A 16,991-nucleotide genomic window follows, 5' to 3' on the forward strand; every position below is an offset into this window, starting at 1 on the left:
ACACACATCACGGACAAACTGAAATGGTCCACCCACACAGACAGCGTGGTGAAGAAGGCACAGCTGCAACTCTTCAACCTCAGGAGGCTGAAGAAATTTGTCTTGTCACCTAAAACACTCACAAACTTTTACAGATGCACAATTGAGAGCATCCTGTCACGCTGTATCACCGCCTGGCACGGCAACTGCTCCGCCCACACCTGCAGGGCTCAACACATCACCGGTGGCAAACTACCTTCCCTCCAGGACACCTACACCACCCGATGTCACAGGAAGGCCATAAAGATCATCAAGGACAACAACCACCCGAGCCACTGCCTGTTCACCCCGCTATCATTCAGAAGGTAAGGTCAGTACAGGTGAATATGAATGACAGTAACTTAAACCTGTCACTGTTACATTGAACTGGGTGAATATGAATGACAGCAACCTAAACCTGTCACTGTTACATTGAACTGGGTGAATGGAATATGAATGACAGTAACCTAAACCCATCACTGTTACATTGAACTGGGTGAATGACAGTAACCTAAACCTGTCGCTGTTACATTGAACTGGGTGAATATGAATGACAGTAACCTAAACCTGTCACTGTTACATTGAACTGGGTGAATATGAATGACAGTAACCTAAACCTGTCACTGTTACATTGAACTGGGTGAATATGAATGACAGTAACCTAAACCTGTCGCTGTTACATTGAACTGGGTGAATATGAAAGACAGTAACCTAAGCCTGTCACTGTTACATTGACCTGGGTGAATATGAATGACAGTAACCTAAACCAATCACTGTTACATTGAACTGGGTGAATATGAATGACAGTAACCTAAACCTGTCACTGTTACATTGAACTGGGTGAATATGAATGACAGTAACCTAAACCTATCACTGTTACATTGAACTGGGTGAATATGACTGACAGTAACCTAAACCTGTCACTGTTACATTGACCTGGGTGAATATGAATGACAGTAACCTAAACCAATCACTGTTACATTGAACTGGGTGAATATGAATGACAGTAACCTAAACCTGTCACTGTTACATTGAACTGGGTGAATATGAATGACAGTAAACTAAACCCATCACTGTTACATTGAACTGGGTGAATATGAATGACAGTAACCTAAACCTGTCACTGTTACATTGAACTGGGTGAATATGAATGACAGTAACCTAAACCTGTCACTGTTACATCGAACTGGGTGAATATGAATGACAGTAACCTAAACCTGTCACTGTTACATTGAACTGGGTGAATATGAATGACAGTAACCTAAACCCATCACTGTTACATTGAATTGGGTGAATATGAATGACAGTAACCTAAACCCATCACTGTTACATTGAACTGGGTGAATATGAATGACAGTAACCTAAACCTGTCACTGTTACATTGAACTGGGTGAATATGAATGACAGTAACCTAAACCTGTCACTGTTACATTTAACTGGGTGAATGACAGTAACCTAAACCCATCACTGTTACATTGAACTGGGTGAATATGAATGACAGTAACCTAAACCTGTCACTGTTACATTGAACTGGGTGAATATGAATGACAGTAACCTAAACCTGTCACTGTTACATTGAACTGGGTGAATGACAGTAACCTAAACCCATCACTGTTACATTGAACTGGGTGAATATGAATGACAGTAACCTAAACCCATCACTGTCACATTGAACTGGGTGAATATGAATGACAGTAACCTAAACCTGTCACTGTTACATTGAACTGGGTGAATATGAACGACAGTAACCTAAACCCATCACTGTTACATTGAACTGGGTGAATATGAATGACAGTAACTTAAACCCGTCACTGTTACATTGAACTGGGTGTCGTTTAGTTTGACAGTAACCTAAATCTGTCACTGTTACATTGAACTGGGTGAATATGAATGACAGTCATCCAATATGCTGTAATAGATATAGGCCATGTTCATAAAAATAAAAATCTTCCTCCCTTTAAACGAGAGACGTGTTTCTTTCTACACGGTAGGCTACAATGACTTTGCTCATGATGCAAATGATATGTAACTGTCCACCCCCAGTCCCCCTCTCCTGCGTTCAACGTTGTCGCAAACACCTGGCAACCTTCATATGCACACCTGGCAACCCAACCATAAGCACATCTGGCAACCTTCATTATGCTCACCTTGCAACCCAACCTTATGCACACCTGGCAACCTTCATTTTGCTCACTTGGCAACCCATCCTTACGCACAACTGGCAACCTTCATTACGCTCACCTGGCAACTAATCCAAACCCATACCTGGCAACATTCATTAGGCTCACCTGGCAACCCATCCTTACGCACACCTGGCAACCTTCATTACGCTCACATGGCAACCCATGATAACATACACCTGGCAACCTTCATTATGCTCACCTGGCAACCCATCCTTACGCACATCTAACAACCTTCATTAAGCTCACCTACATTTACATTACATTTAAGTCATTTGGCAGACGCTCTTATCCAGAGCGACTTACAAATTGGTGAATTCACCTTATGACATCCAGTGGAACAGCCACTTTACAATAGTGCATCTAAATCATTTAAGGGGGGGGGGTGAGAGGGATTACTTTATCCTATCCTAGGTATTCCTTAAAGAGGTGGGGTTTCAGGTGTCTCCGGAAGGTGGTGATTGACTCCGCTGTCCTGGCGTCGTGAGGGAGTTTGTTCCACCATTGGGGGGCCAGAGCAGCGAACAGTTTTGACTGGGCTGAGCGGGAAATGTACTTCCTCAGTGGTAGGGAGGCGAGCAGGCCAGAGGTGGATGAATGCAGTGCCCTTGTTTGGGTGTAGGGCCTGATCAGAGCCTGGAGGTACTGCGGTGCCGTTCCCCTCACAGCTCCGTAGGCAAGCACCATGGTCTTGTAGCGGATGCGAGCTTCAACTGGAAGCCAGTGGAGAGAGCGGAGGAGCGGGGTGACGTGGGAGAACTTGGGAAGGTTGAACACCAGACGGGCTGCGGCGTTCTGGATGAGTTATAGGGGTTTAATGGCACAGGCAGGGAGCCCAGCCAACAGCGAGTTGCAGTAATCCAGACGGGAGATGACAAGTGCCTGGATTAGGACCTGCGCCGCTTCCTGTGTGAGGCAGGGTCGTACTCTGCGGATGTTGTAGAGCATGAACCTACAGGAACGGGCCACCGCCTTGATGTTAGTTGAGAACGACAGGGTGTTGTCCAGGATCACGCCAAGGTTCTTAGCGCTCTGGGAGGAGGACACAATGGAGTTGTCAACCGTGATGGCGAGATCATGGAACGGGCAGTCCTTCCCCGGGAGGAAGAGCAGTTCCGTCTTGCCGAGGTTCAGCTTGAGGTGGTGATCCGTCATCCACACTGATATGTCTGCCAGACATGCAGAGATGCGATTCGCCACCTGGTCATCAGAAGGGGGAAAGGATAAGATTAATTGTGTGTCGTCTGCATAGCAATGATAGGAGAGACCATGTGAGGTTATGACAGAGCCAAGTGACTTGGTGTATAGCGAGAATAGGAGAGGGCCTAGAACAGAGCCCTGGGGGACACCAGTGGTGAGAGCGCGTGGCGAGGAGACAGGTTCTCGCCACGCCACCTGGTAGGAGCGACCTGTCAGGTAGGACGCAATCCAAGCGTGGGCCGCGCCGGAGATGCCCAACTCGGAGAGGGTGGAGAGGAGGATCTGATGGTTCACAGTATCGAAGGCAGCCGATAGGTCTAGAAGGATGAGAGCAGAGGAGAGAGAGTTAGCTTTAGCAGTGCGGAGCACCTCCGTGATACAGAGAAGAGCAGTCTCAGTTGAATGACTAGTCTTGAAACTTGACTGATTTGGATCAAGAAGGTCATTCTGAGAGAGATAGCGGGACAGCTGGCCAAGGACGGCACGTTCAAGAGTTTTGGAGAGAAAAGAAAGAAGGGATACTGGTCTGTAGTTGTTGACATCGGAGGGGTCGAGTGTAGGTTTTTTCAGAAGGGGTGCAACTCTCGCTCTCTTGAAGACGGAAGGGACGTAGCCAGCGGTCAGGGATGAGTTGATGAGCGAGGTGAGGTAAGGGAGAAGGTCTCCGGAAATGGTCTGGAGAAGAGAGGAGGGGATAGGGTCAAGCGGGCAGGTTGTTGGGCGGCCGGCCGTCACAAGAAGCGAGATTTCATCTGGAGAGAGAGGGGAGAAAGAGGTCAGAGCACAGGGTAGGGCAGTGTGAGCAGAACCAGCGGTGTCGTTTGACTTAGCAAACGAGGATCGGATGTCGTCGACCTTCTTTTCAAAATGGTTGACGAAGTCATCTGCAGAGAGGGAGGAGGGGGAGGGGGAGGAGGATTCAGGAGGGAGGAGAAGGTGGCAAAGAGCTTCCTAGGGTTAGAGGCAGATGTTTGGAATTTAGAGTGGTAGAAAGTGGCTTTAGCAGCAGAGACAGAGGAGGAAAATGTAGAGAGGAGGGAGTGAAAGGATGCCAGGTCCGCAGGGAGGCGAGTTTTCCTCCATTTCCGCTCGGCTGCCCGGAGCTCTGTTCTGTGAGCTCGCAATGAGTCGTCGAGCCACGGAGCGGGAGGGAGGACCGAGCCGGCCTGGAGGATAGGGGACATAGAGAGTCAAAGGATGCAGAAAGGGAAGAGAGGAGGGTTGAGGAGGCAGAATCAGGAGATAGGTTGGAGAAGGTTTGAGCAGAGGGAAGAGATGATAGGATGGAAGAGGAGAGAGTAGCGGGGGAGAGAGAGCGAAGGTTGGGACGGCGCGATACCATCCGAGTAGGGGCAGTGTGGGAAGTGTTGGATGAGAGCGAGAGGGAAAAGGATACAAGGTAGTGGTCGGAGACTTGGAGGGGAGTTGCAATGAGGTTAGTGGAAGAACAGCATCTAGTAAAGATGAGGTCGAGCGTATTGCCTGGCTTGTGAGTAGGGGGGAAGGTGAGAGGGTGAGGTCAAAAGAGGAGAGGAGTGGAAAGAAGGAGGCAGAGAGGAATGAGTCAAAGGTAGACGTGGGGAGGTTAAAGTCGCCCAGGACTGTGAGAGGTGAGCCGTCCTCAGGAAAGGAGCTTATCAAGGCATATAGCTCATTGATGAACTCTCCGAGGGAACCTGGAGGACGATAAATGATAAGGATGTTAAGCTTGAAAGGGCTGGTAACTGTGACAGCATGGAATTCAAAGGAGGCGATAGACAGATGGGTAAGGGGAGAAAGAGAGAATGACCACTTGGGAGAGATGAGGATCCCGGTGCCACCACCCCGCTGACCAGAAGCTCTCGGGGTGTGCGAGAACACGTGGGCGGACGAAGAGAGAGCAGTAGGAGTAGCAGTGTTATCTGTGGTGATCCATGTTTCCGTCAGTGCCAAGAAGTCGAGGGACTAGGGAGGCATAGGCTGAGATGAACTCTGCCTTGTTGGCCGCAGATCGGCAGTTCCAGAGGCTACCGGAGACCTGGAACTCCACGTGGGTCGTGCGCGCTGGGACCACCAGATTAGGGTGGCCGCGGCCACGCGGTGTGGACCGTTTGTATGGTCTGTGCAGAGAGGAGAGAACAGGGATAGATAGACACATAGTTGACAGGCTACAGAAGAGGCTACGCTAATGCAAAGGAGATTGGAATGACAAGTGGACTACACGTCTCGAATGTTCAGAAAGTTAAGCTTACGTAGCAAGAATCTTATTGACTAAAATGATTGAAATGATACAGTACTTCTGGAGTAGGCTAGCTGGTAGTGGCTGCGTTGTTGACTTTGTAGGCTAGCTGGCAGTGGCTGCGTTGTTGACACTACACTAATCAAGTCGTTCCGTCGAGTGTAATAGTTTCTACAGTGCTGCTATTCGGGGGCTAGCTGGCTAGCTAGCAGTGTTGATTACGTTACGTTACGTTAAAAGAACGACAATAGCTGGCTAGCTAACCTAGAAAATCGCTCTAGACTACACAATTGTCTAGATACAAAGACGGCTATGTAGCTAGCTAGCTACGATCAAACAAATCAAACCGTTGTACTGTAATGAAGTGAAATGAAAATGTGATACTACCTGTGGAGCGAAGCGGAATGTTGACCGGGTTGTTGAAGTTCTATTCGGTAGACGTTGGCTAGCTGTTGGCTAGCTAGCTAGCAGTATCTCCTACGTTAAGGATGACAAATAGCTGGCTAGCTAACCTCGGTAAATTAAGATAATCACTCTAAGTCTACACACTCTAAACTACACAATTATCTTGGATACGAAGACAGCAAAGACAACTATGTAGCTAGCGAACACTACACTAATCGAGTCGTTCAGTTGAGTGAATAGTTTCTACAGTGCTGGTATTCGTTAGCTAGCTGCTGGGCAGATAGCAGTGTAGACTACGTTAGGACGACGAAATACAATAATTACGCAATTATCTTTGATACAAAGACGGCTATGTAGCTAGCTAAGAAGAAATTGCTAAGATTAGACAAATCAAACCGTTGTACTATAATGAAATGTAATGAAAATGTAATGAAAAGTTATACTACCTGCGGACCGAAGTGTAGATGCGACCGCTCGCTCCAACCCGGAACCGGGCAACCCATCCTTACAGACACCTGGTAAACTTCATTACGCTCACCTGGCAACCCCATCCATATGCACAGGAGATACTTCCCACCATGTGGGGACATAGAGGTTGCCTCTGTCCAAGGTTGGATACACCATGCTAGGAGATACTTCCCTCCATGTGGGGACATAGAGGTTGCCTCTGTCCAAGGTTGGATACGCCATGCTAGGAGATACTTCCCACCATGTGGGGACATAGAGGTTGGATACACCATGCTAGGAGATACTTCCCTCCATGTGGGGACATAGAGGTTGGATACGCCATGCTAGGAGATACTTCCCTCCATGTGGGGACATAGAGGTTGGATACACAATGCTAGGAGATACTTACCTCCATGTGGGGACATAGAGGTTGCCTCTGTCCAAGGTTGGATACGCCATGCTAGGAGATACTTCCCTCCATGTGGGGACATAGAGGTTGCCTCTGTCCAAGGTTGGATACACCATGCTAGGAGATACTTCCCTCCATGTGGGGACATAGAGGTTGCCTCTGTCCAAGGTTGGATACACCATGCTAGGAGATACTTCCCACCATGTGGGGACATAGAGGTTGGATACGCCATGCTAGGAGATACTTCCCTCCATGTGGGGACATAGAGGTTGCCTCTGTCCAAGGTTGGATACGCCATGCTAGGAGATACTTCCCACCATGTGGGGACATAGAGGTTGGATACACCATGCTAGGAGATACTTCCCTCCATGTGGGGACATAGAGGTTGGATACGCCATGCTAGGAGATACTTCCCTCCATGTGGGGACATAGAGGTTGGATACACCATGATAGGAGATACTTCCCTCCATGTGGGGACATAGAGGTTGGATACGCCATGCTAGGAGATACTTCCCTCCATGTGGGGACATAGAGGTTGGATACGCCATGCTAGGAGATACTTCCCTCCATGTGGGGACATAGAGGTTGCCTCTGTCCAAGGTTGGATACACCATGCTAGGAGATACTTCCCACCATGTGGGGACAAAGAGGTTGGATACGCCATGCTAGGAGATACTTCCCTCCATGTGGGGACATAGAGGTTGGATACACCATGCTAGGAGATACTTCCCTCCATGTGGGGACATAGAGGTTGGATACACCATGCTAGAAGATACTTCCCTCCATGTGGGGACATAGAGGTTGGATACACCATGCTAGAAGATACTTCCCTCCATGTGGGGACATAGAGGTTGGATACACCATGCTAGAAGATACTTCCCTCCATGTGGGGACATAGAGGTTGGATACACCATGCTAAAAGATACTTCCCTCCATGTGGGGACATAGAGGTTGGATACACCATGCTAGAAGATACTTCCCTCCATGTGGGGACATAGAGGTTGGATACACCATGCTAGAAGATACTTCCCTCCATGTGGGGACATAGAGGTTGGATACACCATGCTAGAAGATACTTCCCTCCATGTGGGGACATAGAGGTTGGATACACCATGCTAGGAGATACTTCCCACCATGTGGGGACATAGAGGTTGGATACACCATGCTAGAAGATACTTCCCTCCATGTGGGGACATAGAGGTTGGATACACCATGCTAGGAGATACTTCCCTCCATGTGGGGACATAGAGGTTGGATACGCCATGCTAGGAGATACTTCCCTCCATGTGGGGACATAGAGGTTGCCTCTGTCCAAGGTTGGATACACCATGCTAGGAGATACTTCCCTCCATGTGGGGACATAGAGGTTGGATACACCATGCTAGGAGATACTTACCTCCATGTGGGGACATAGAGGTTGCCTCTGTCCAAGGTTGGATACGCCATGCTAGGAGATACTTCCCTCCATGTGGGGACATAGAGGTTGCCTCTGTCCAAGGTTGGATACACCATGCTAGGAGATACTTCCCAGCATGTGGGGACATAGAGGTTGGATACACCATACTAGGAGATACTTCCCTCCATGTGGGGACATAGAGGTTGGATACGCCATGCTAGGAGATACTTCCCTCCATGTGGGGACATAGAGGTTGGATACACCATGCTAGGAGATACTTCCCTCCATGTGGGGACATAGAGGTTGGATACGCCATGCTAGGAGATACTTCCCTCCATGTGGGGACATAGAGGTTGGATACGCCATGCTAGGAGATACTTCCCTCCATGTGGGGACATAGAGGTTGCCTCTGTCCAAGGTTGGATACACCATGCTAGGAGATACTTCCCACCATGTGGGGACAAAGAGGTTGGATACGCCATGCTAGGAGATACTTCCCTCCATGTGGGGACATAGAGGTTGGATACACCATGCTAGGAGATACTTCCCTCCATGTGGGGACATAGAGGTTGGATACACCATGCTAGAAGATACTTCCCTCCATGTGGGGACATAGAGGTTGGATACACCATGCTAGAAGATACTTCCCTCCATGTGGGGACATAGAGGTTGGATACACCATGCTAGAAGATACTTCCCTCCATGTGGGGACATAGAGGTTGGATACACCATGCTAAAAGATACTTCCCTCCATGTGGGGACATAGAGGTTGGATACACCATGCTAGAAGATACTTCCCTCCATGTGGGGACATAGAGGTTGGATACACCATGCTAGAAGATACTTCCCTCCATGTGGGGACATAGAGGTTGGATACACCATGCTAGAAGATACTTCCCTCCATGTGGGGACATAGAGGTTGGATACACCATGCTAGGAGATACTACCCACCATGTGGGGACATAGAGGTTGGATACACCATGCTAGAAGATACTTCCCTCCATGTGGGGACATAGAGGTTGGATACACCATGCTAGGAGATACTTCCCTCCATGTGGGGACATAGAGGTTGGATACGCCATGCTAGGAGATACTTCCCTCCATGTGGGGACATAGAGGTTGCCTCTGTCCAAGGTTGGATACACCATGCTAGGAGATACTTCCCTCCATGTGGGGACATAGAGGTTGGATACACCATGCTAGGAGATACTTACCTCCATGTGGGGACATAGAGGTTGCCTCTGTCCAAGGTTGGATACGCCATGCTAGGAGATACTTCCCTCCATGTGGGGACATAGAGGTTGCCTCTGTCCAAGGTTGGATACGCCATGCTAGGAGATACTTCCCTCCATGTGGGGACATAGAGGTTGCCTCTGTCCAAGGTTGGATACACCATGCTAGGAGATACTTCCCACCATGTGGGGACATAGAGGTTGGATACGCCATGCTAGGAGATACTTCCCTCCATGTGGGGACATAGAGGTTGCCTCTGTCCAAGGTTGGATACGCCATGCTAGGAGATACTTCCCACCATGTGGGGACATAGAGGTTGGATACACCATGCTAGGAGATACTTCCCTCCATGTGGGGACATAGAGGTTGGATACGCCATGCTAGGAGATACTTCCCTCCATGTGGGGACATAGAGGTTGGATACACCATGCTAGGAGATACTTCCCTCCATGTGGGGACATAGAGGTTGCCTCTGTCCAAGGTTGGATACACCATGCTAGGAGATACTTCCCACCATGTGGGGACATAGAGGTTGGATACACCATGCTAGGAGATACTTCCCTCCATGTGGGGACATAGAGGTTGGATACGCCATGCTAGGAGATACTTCCCTCCATGTGGGGACATAGAGGTTGGATACACCATGCTAGTAGATACTTCCCTCCATGTGGGGACATAGAGGTTGGATACGCCATGCTAGGAGATACTTCCCTCCATGTGGGGACATAGAGGTTGGATACGCCATGCTAGGAGATACTTCCCTCCATGTGGGGACATAGAGGTTGGATACACCATGCTAGGAGATACTTCCCTCCATGTGGGGACATAGAGGTTGGATACACCATGCTAGTAGATACTTCCCTCCATGTGGGGACATAGAGGTTGGATACGCCATGCTAGGAGATACTTCCCTCCATGTGGGGACATAGAGGTTGGATACGCCATGCTAGGAGATACTTCCCTCCATGTGGGGACATAGAGGTTGGATACACCATGCTAGGAGATACTTCCCTCCATGTGGGGACATAGAGGTTGGATACACCATGCTAGGAGATACTTCCCTCCATGTGGGGACATAGAGGTTGGATACGCCATGCTAGGAGATACTTCCCTCCATGTGGGGACATAGAGGTTGGATACACAATGCTAGGAGATACTTACCTCCATGTGGGGACATAGAGGTTGCCTCTGTCCAAGGTTGGATACGCCATGCTAGGAGATACTTCCCTCCATGTGGGGACATAGAGGTTGCCTCTGTCCAAGGTTGGATACACCATGCTAGGAGATACTTCCCTCCATGTGGGGACATAGAGGTTGCCTCTGTCCAAGGTTGGATACACCATGCTAGGAGATACTTCCCACCATGTGGGGACATAGAGGTTGGATACGCCATGCTAGGAGATACTTCCCTCCATGTGGGGACATAGAGGTTGCCTCTGTCCAAGGTTGGATACGCCATGCTAGGAGATACTTCCCACCATGTGGGGACATAGAGGTTGGATACACCATGCTAGGAGATACTTCCCTCCATGTGGGGACATAGAGGTTGGATACGCCATGCTAGGAGATACTTCCCTCCATGTGGGGACATAGAGGTTGGATACACCATGATAGGAGATACTTCCCTCCATGTGGGGACATAGAGGTTGGATACGCCATGCTAGGAGATACTTCCCTCCATGTGGGGACATAGAGGTTGGATACGCCATGCTAGGAGATACTTCCCTCCATGTGGGGACATAGAGGTTGCCTCTGTCCAAGGTTGGATACACCATGCTAGGAGATACTTCCCACCATGTGGGGACAAAGAGGTTGGATACGCCATGCTAGGAGATACTTCCCTCCATGTGGGGACATAGAGGTTGGATACACCATGCTAGGAGATACTTCCCTCCATGTGGGGACATAGAGGTTGGATACACCATGCTAGAAGATACTTCCCTCCATGTGGGGACATAGAGGTTGGATACACCATGCTAGAAGATACTTCCCTCCATGTGGGGACATAGAGGTTGGATACACCATGCTAGAAGATACTTCCCTCCATGTGGGGACATAGAGGTTGGATACACCATGCTAAAAGATACTTCCCTCCATGTGGGGACATAGAGGTTGGATACACCATGCTAGAAGATACTTCCCTCCATGTGGGGACATAGAGGTTGGATACACCATGCTAGAAGATACTTCCCTCCATGTGGGGACATAGAGGTTGGATACACCATGCTAGAAGATACTTCCCTCCATGTGGGGACATAGAGGTTGGATACACCATGCTAGGAGATACTTCCCACCATGTGGGGACATAGAGGTTGGATACACCATGCTAGAAGATACTTCCCTCCATGTGGGGACATAGAGGTTGGATACACCATGCTAGGAGATACTTCCCTCCATGTGGGGACATAGAGGTTGGATACGCCATGCTAGGAGATACTTCCCTCCATGTGGGGACATAGAGGTTGCCTCTGTCCAAGGTTGGATACACCATGCTAGGAGATACTTCCCTCCATGTGGGGACATAGAGGTTGGATACACCATGCTAGGAGATACTTACCTCCATGTGGGGACATAGAGGTTGCCTCTGTCCAAGGTTGGATACGCCATGCTAGGAGATACTTCCCTCCATGTGGGGACATAGAGGTTGCCTCTGTCCAAGGTTGGATACACCATGCTAGGAGATACTTCCCACCATGTGGGGACATAGAGGTTGGATACACCATACTAGGAGATACTTCCCTCCATGTGGGGACATAGAGGTTGGATACGCCATGCTAGGAGATACTTCCCTCCATGTGGGGACATAGAGGTTGGATACACCATGCTAGGAGATACTTCCCTCCATGTGGGGACATAGAGGTTGGATACACCATGCTAGAAGATACTTCCCTCCATGTGGGGACATAGAGGTTGGATACACCATGCTAGGAGATACTTCCCTCCATGTGGGGACATAGAGGTTGGATACACCATGCTAGAAGATACTTCCCTCCATGTGGGGACATAGAGGTTGGATACACCATGCTAGAAGATACTTCCTCCATGTGGGGACATAGAGGTTGGATACACCATGCTAGAAGATACTTCCCTCCATGTGGGGACATAGAGGTTGGATACACCATGCTAGAAGATACTTCCCTCCATGTGGGGACATAGAGGTTGGATACACCATGCTAGGAGATACTTCCCACCATGTGGGGACATAGAGGTTGGATACACCATGCTAGAAGATACTTCCCTCCATGTGGGGACATAGAGGTTGGATACGCCATGCTAGGAGATACTTCCCTCCATGTGGGGACATAGAGGTTGCCTCTGTCCAAGGTTGGATACACCATGCTAGGAGATACTTCCCTCCATGTGGGGACATAGAGGTTGGATACACCATGCTAGGAGATACTTACCTCCATGTGGGGACATAGAGGTTGCCTCTGTCCAAGGTTGGATACGCCATGCTAGGAGATACTTCCCTCCATGTGGGGACATAGAGGTTGCCTCTGTCCAAGGTTGGATACGCCATGCTAGGAGATACTTCCCACCATGTGGGGACATAGAGGTTGGATACACCATGCTAGGAGATACTTCCCTCCATGTGGGGACATAGAGGTTGGATACGCCATGCTAGGAGATACTTCCCTCCATGTGGGGACATAGAGGTTGGATACACCATGATAGGAGATACTTCCCTCCATGTGGGGACATAGAGGTTGGATACGCCATGCTAGGAGATACTTCCCTCCATGTGGGGACATAGAGGTTGGATACGCCATGCTAGGAGATACTTCCCTCCATGTGGGGACATAGAGGTTGCCTCTGTCCAAGGTTGGATACACCATGCTAGGAGATACTTCCCACCATGTGGGGACAAAGAGGTTGGATACGCCATGCTAGGAGATACTTCCCTCCATGTGGGGACATAGAGGTTGGATACACCATGCTAGGAGATACTTCCCTCCATGTGGGGACATAGAGGTTGGATACACCATGCTAGAAGATACTTCCCTCCATGTGGGGACATAGAGGTTGGATACACCATGCTAGAAGATACTTCCCTCCATGTGGGGACATAGAGGTTGGATACACCATGCTAGAAGATACTTCCCTCCATGTGGGGACATAGAGGTTGGATACACCATGCTAAAAGATACTTCCCTCCATGTGGGGACATAGAGGTTGGATACACCATGCTAGAAGATACTTCCCTCCATGTGGGGACATAGAGGTTGGATACACCATGCTAGAAGATACTTCCCTCCATGTGGGGACATAGAGGTTGGATACACCATGCTAGAAGATACTTCCCTCCATGTGGGGACATAGAGGTTGGATACACCATGCTAGGAGATACTTCCCACCATGTGGGGACATAGAGGTTGGATACACCATGCTAGAAGATACTTCCCTCCATGTGGGGACATAGAGGTTGGATACACCATGCTAGGAGATACTTCCCTCCATGTGGGGACATAGAGGTTGGATACGCCATGCTAGGAGATACTTCCCTCCATGTGGGGACATAGAGGTTGCCTCTGTCCAAGGTTGGATACACCATGCTAGGAGATACTTCCCTCCATGTGGGGACATAGAGGTTGGATACACCATGCTAGGAGATACTTACCTCCATGTGGGGACATAGAGGTTGCCTCTGTCCAAGGTTGGATACGCCATGCTAGGAGATACTTCCCTCCATGTGGGGACATAGAGGTTGCCTCTGTCCAAGGTTGGATACGCCATGCTAGGAGATACTTCCCTCCATGTGGGGACATAGAGGTTGCCTCTGTCCAAGGTTGGATACACCATGCTAGGAGATACTTCCCACCATGTGGGGACATAGAGGTTGGATACGCCATGCTAGGAGATACTTCCCTCCATGTGGGGACATAGAGGTTGCCTCTGTCCAAGGTTGGATACGCCATGCTAGGAGATACTTCCCACCATGTGGGGACATAGAGGTTGGATACACCATGCTAGGAGATACTTCCCTCCATGTGGGGACATAGAGGTTGGATACGCCATGCTAGGAGATACTTCCCTCCATGTGGGGACATAGAGGTTGGATACACCATGCTAGGAGATACTTCCCTCCATGTGGGGACATAGAGGTTGCCTCTGTCCAAGGTTGGATACACCATGCTAGGAGATACTTCCCACCATGTGGGGACATAGAGGTTGGATACACCATGCTAGGAGATACTTCCCTCCATGTGGGGACATAGAGGTTGGATACGCCATGCTAGGAGATACTTCCCTCCATGTGGGGACATAGAGGTTGGATACACCATGCTAGTAGATACTTCCCTCCATGTGGGGACATAGAGGTTGGATACGCCATGCTAGGAGATACTTCCCTCCATGTGGGGACATAGAGGTTGGATACGCCATGCTAGGAGATACTTCACCTCCATGTGGGGACATAGAGGTTGGATACACCATGCTAGGAGATACTTCCCTCCATGTGGGGACATAGAGGTTGGATACACCATGCTAGGAGATACTTCCCTCCATGTGGGGACATAGAGGTTGGATACACCATGCTAGGAGATACTTCCCTCCATGTGGGGACATAGAGGTTGGATACGCCATGCTAGGAGATACTTCCCTCCATGTGGGGACATAGAGGTTGGATACGCCATGCTAGGAGATACTTCCCTCCATGTGGGGACATAGAGGTTGGATACACCATGCTAGGAGATACTTCCCTCCATGTGGGGACATAGAGGTTGGATACGCCATGCTAGGAGATACTTCCCTCCATGTGGGGACATAGAGGTTGGATACACCATGCTAGGAGATACTTCCCTCCATGTGGGGACATAGAGGTTGGATACACCATGCTAGGAGATACTTCCCTCCATGTGGGGACATAGAGGTTGCCTCTGTCCAAGGTTGGATACGCCATGCTAGGAGATACTTCCCTCCATGTGGGGACATAGAGGTTGCCTCTGTCCAAGGTTGGATACGCCATGCTAGGAGATACTTCCCTCCATGTGGGGACATATAGGTTGGATACACCATGCTAGGAGATACTTCCCTCCATGTGGGGACATAGAGGTTGGATACACCATGCTAGGAGATACTTCCCTCCATGTGGGGACATAGAGGTTGGATACACCATGCTAGGAGATACTTCCCTCCATGTGTGGACATAGAGGTTGGATACACCATGCTAGGAGATACTTCCCTCCATGTGGGGACATAGAGGTTGCCTCTGTCAAAGGTTGGATACACCATGATAGGAGATACTCCCCTCCATGTGGGGACATAGAGGTTGCCTCTGTCCAAGGTTGGATACACCATGATAGGAGATACTTCCCTCCATGTGGGGACATAGAGGTTGGATACACCATGCTAGGAGATACTTCCCTCCATGTGGGGACATAGAGGTTGGATACACCATGCTAGGAGATACTTCCCTCCATGTGTGGACATAGAGGTTGCCTCTGTCCAAGGTTGGATACACCATGCTAGGAGATACTTCCCTCCATGTGGGGACATAGAGGTTGGATACACCATGCTAGGAGATACTTCCCTCCATGTGTGGACATAGAGGTTGCCTCTGTCCAAGGTTGGATACGCCATGCTAGGAGATACTTCCCTCCATGTGGGGACATAGAGGTTGGATACACCATGCTAGGAGATACTTCCCTCCATGTGGGGACATAGAGGTTGCTTCTGTCCAAGGTTGGATACGCCATGCTAGGAGATACTTCCCTCCATGTGGGGAAGTCGAGGGGAAGTATCCCCTCGTAGGTTGGATACGCCATGCTAGGAGATACATCCCTCCATGTGGGGACATAGAGGTTGCCTCTGTCCAAGGTTGGATACGCCATGCTAGGAGATACTTCCCTCCATGTGGGGACATAGAGGTTGCCTCTGTCCAAGGTTGGATACGCCATGCTAGGAGATACTTCCCTCCATGTGGGGAAACAGAGGTTGGATACGCCATGCTAGGAGATACTTCCCTCCATGTGGGGACATAGAGGTTGGATACACCATGCTAGGAGATACTTCCCTCCATGTTGGGACATAGAGGTTGGATACACCATGCTAGGAGATACTTCCCTCCATGTGGGGACATAGAGGTTGCCTCTGTCCAAGGTTGGATACGCCATGCTCGGAGATACTTCCCTCCATGTGGGGAAACAGAGGTTGGATACGCCATGCTAGGAGATACTTCCCTCCATGTGGGGACATAGAGGTTGGATACACCATGCTAGGAGATACTTCCCTCCATGTGGGGACATAGAGGTTGGATACACCATGCTAGGAGATACTTCCCTCCATGTGGGGACATAGAGGTTGGATACACCACGCTAGGAGATACTTCCCTCCATGTGGGGACATAGAGGTTGCCTCTGTCCAAGGTTGGATACGCCATGCTAGGAGATACTTCCCTCGATGTTTGGCAAGAGAAAACCTATCTTGTGATGTGGACAAAGTATTGTGGCCAGACTCAGGCCGGAGAAGAGATGAAGCGTAACTTAG

Source organism: Oncorhynchus masou, chromosome 31 (assembly GCF_036934945.1).
Source record: "Oncorhynchus masou masou isolate Uvic2021 chromosome 31, UVic_Omas_1.1, whole genome shotgun sequence".
NCBI lineage: Eukaryota > Metazoa > Chordata > Actinopteri > Salmoniformes > Salmonidae > Oncorhynchus > Oncorhynchus masou.